Source organism: Rhincodon typus, chromosome 42 (assembly GCF_021869965.1).
Source record: "Rhincodon typus isolate 14 chromosome 42, sRhiTyp1.1, whole genome shotgun sequence".
NCBI lineage: Eukaryota > Metazoa > Chordata > Chondrichthyes > Orectolobiformes > Rhincodontidae > Rhincodon > Rhincodon typus.
The window spans coordinates 1,660,320-1,664,040 of NC_063373.1; the positions used below are offsets into that span (position 1 = coordinate 1,660,320).

The window sequence follows — 3,721 nt, forward strand, 5'->3', positions numbered from 1 at the left end:
TCTTCTGTGATGGAGACGAACGTAGAGTGGGAGGGGCAGAATCCAGCTTTCGTGAACCATGAAGGTACCAATGATATCGGTAGGATAAGGAAAGACGTTGCACTGAGGGGTTGTGAGCCGCTTGGTGCTGAAATACATTGCAGAACCAGAGGGTAATTATATCAGTATTGTGGCATGAAACACGTGCAAACTGAGACTGGGTAAATCGGATTAAAGTGTGAAAATCCTTTTGCAAATATTGTCGTGGGATGAATGTGTTCCCATTCTCGGCATTGGCATGAATACTATGGAAAGAGAGAAATTTTCTATTGTGACAGACTTCATCTGAGCCATACAGCGACCTGTGCTTTGGCGAATTCTAAAACCAGAGTAAATTAAAGTCAGTGTTAACTGACTCATGCTTATTTTGTAAGAGAGACAGGGACGCGCTGGAGTAGTTAGGATTTTAACATCAGTAATACCTTCCTCCGAAGTTTGGACACTTCTACTGTGCTGTTATACGAAGATGTGAGAACTTAGCAAGCATAAAATAATAACTTGCAACCAAAGAATCTTCCTGAGATCTTCAGAGACCAGGCAGAAGATAACAGGAAGTAATATCAGTAACATGAGCGCTCTTCGGAAAATTGATCATTCACACTTTTTCAATGATCTGAGAGTGATCATGCATTTTCAATGCGTTTGCCAACCAACTGGATAACAGTGACCAACTCAACCAGTAGCTACAAAGCCAACTAAATTTCTAAATAATTGTTCAAAGAAGTCAAGTAAACGATAAGAAGAGCAGACAGAAGGATTGCAATCCAAAAAGGACAGAGCACGAGATATACGGCCTGTCAGCCAGAAATTGCGAGCTGATGTGTAGACCGTCTAATCAATTGCTTGTTTAAGTAATTTCTGTATCTCTACTGGGATGAAAACATTTGTTTTTAAAAAAGTGGCATAACATATTCTCATACTCAGCGTGCTCCAGTGACTAATGTAAACTGAAGAAAAGAAACTTTACAATGTCTCTCCGCAGAATAGCCGAGAAATAAAAAAAAAATGAGGAGCTGAAGAATGTGCTGTAGTGTGACATCAAATTGTACGAACGGGTAATGGCATTTACCTACAGTATTATAGCAGGTGTGAAATTGAAACTCATTTAAGATCAATGGAGAATCAATGTACTTCAGTGAGCGTCTGTTTGACGAATAAATGGTGTGTTTTATGAATTGGGGCATGGGCAGAAGTTGGTTGGGATAAGTTTAAGTTTGATAAGTACCCACAGTGATTAGCGTTATGAAGAGAGAGCAGAGTCTGTGCTGAGCACTAATTGCAACGTTTCTTTATTGGCAAGTAATTAATCCAACATTAGATGGCGGATAATGAGCTATGGCTTTGGGATAGATGAGGTCTGGAGGTGGTAAACGTATGGAAAATGAACATTACTACTAAAGATTCACTGAAAAACAAAACTGTTGTCAACAGTCCTTTTCATCCCTCACAGCAAAATTGATGGCGATTATAATCTTATCACGAGGTCGGTGTGGACTCTCCTGTTGCATCACCTGCTACCTGGTCGCCATAGCAGTGACTGATTTCCTTGTCATCATCAATGGGTGCATCCTCAACCGGATCGGCCGGATCGACTTCCGAAACAGTCTTCTTTCCACCACCCTTTCATGCAGGCTTAGCACCGTGCTGATTTATACAATACGTGATGGCTCAGTCTGGTTGACAGTGGCCTTCACTTTCGACCGTTTTGTTGCTATCTGCCACCAGAGCCTGAGGATCAAATATTGCACTCAGAAAATTGCGTCATTGGTGATCGGAATCGTGTGTATCCTGAGCTTCATCAAGAACATCCCTTTTTACTTCATCTTTAGCCCATTGTACACCCTGAATGGGGTGCCCTGGTTCTGCATTATCAAGTCAATATATTAAATTTCGCCCATTTGGCTGGCCTACGACTGGCTGCACCATATCGTAGTCCCCTTTTCTACGTTTTTTCTCATTCTGCTGCTCAATGCCCTGACTGTCAGTAGCATATTAGCAGCCAACAGAGCACGCAAAAGGATCCGGGGCACAGAGAACCGTGGAGACCAGGAGATGTCCAATCGCAAGAAGTCCATTGTCCTCCTCTTTGCGATCTCTCTGTTTCCTCTTCCTGTGGGCCACGTATGTTGGACGTTTCTTCTATGTGCAGATTTCAGGTGAAGCTTACTTCTGTGGAATGAACTTCAATGACCCGCAGTACATCCTTCAAGAGACGACTTTCATGCTCCAAATGCTCAGTTCCTGCAATGTCTTCATCTACACAATCGCCCAGAAAAAATTTCGTGGGGAGCTAAAGAATATGTTAATGAGCCCCTTCGACACCTTCAGAATTTGCATCAAACAGTGAAAAGAACAAAAGATTCCCTCATTTTTGTTTCCTCCATCACTGTACTTCGGATGGTAATACTGTTTGGCAAACTTGCATCAGAAAATTTTGCATTCAATTTGTTCCACTATACTCAGGAAAGGCTCATTCTTCACTTTCAACAGTTCTCTGTTGCCAACACATAAGGACTGCTGTACTACCAATACTGCTGCGCTTTTAAACGTGATGTGAAGCCATGCTCACTGTCTTTAAAAGCTATTTCAACACTCATTTGTGGTAGGTAATATTCAATCATTTCTGCATTTATTTCCCGCTGACTCCCACCTTTCTGCAATTTTTGACATTTTCCCTCCCTCCTTCCCCTCCTCTTCTCTACCCATTTTTGAATTGTCTAATTTCTCATAATCTTTCCGTAGTTGGCAGTGTTGCCTCACAGCGCCAGGAACCCAGGTTCGACTCCAGTCTCCGGCAACTAATTATATGGAGTTTTCTCATTCTCTATCTGCCTCCGTGGGTTTCTTTCAGGTTCTCTGGTTTTCTCCCACAGTGTAAAGATGAGAATGATATGTGGATTGACCATAACAAATTGTCCATTGTGTCCAGGTTTTGCAGGCTAGGTGGATTAGCCATGGGAAATGCAGGTTTACAGGGATAGACTAGAGCGGTTGGTCTGTTTGGGATGCTGTTCAGAGTGTGGGTGTGGACTCGATGGGACGAATGGCCAGTTTCCACATTGCAGGGAATCTGTGATGAATCTACTCCAAAATACTTTCTGTGATGTCATTCAATTTAATGGAAAAATATTCACAATCTAAATGCTTGAACGCTGTGGCCTGGTTTTGCGTTATCAAGTCTATCTACCATGTTTCTTCCATCCGGTGAAATCACGACTAGCTGGGTCACATCTGAGGCCACTTTCACCATTTGCTCCTTATTATTTTCCCCCATGCCTTTGTGATATGAGCCAGTTTCGATGCTATTATGATTCTGAACAATCATGTGCGCAGCTATATTGCTTACTGTCCATGTTCATTATTTTAAAAATTCTCGAGGATACAATTTGCCTCTTTTCATTCAATGATCTCATTGTTTTGGGAACAAATCTGGAGTGCCTTCGTTGTACTTTTCTGTGGGAATAAAATCTTCCATGAGATGACGCGGCCAAACATGCACACAGCATTCCAGGTGTTGTCTAATTAACGTCAAAATTATAGTCATAGAGACACACAACACGAAAACAGAACTTTTGGTCGAAGTCTTCCATGCCTAACAAGTTTCCCAAAGTACACTAATTCCATTCGACTGCGTTTGACCTATATAATAATAAACCGTTCCGGTTCATGTATCTGTCCAAAT

At 41.9% G+C, this 3,721-nt stretch overlaps 1 pseudogene; it reads left to right on the top strand.

Moving 5' to 3' along the window:
* The first annotated feature begins 1,497 nt into the window (after positions 1 to 1,497).
* LOC125487467 lies at positions 1,498 to 2,386 on the top strand (annotated as a pseudogene).
* Positions 2,387 to 3,721: the final 1,335 nt, after the last annotated feature.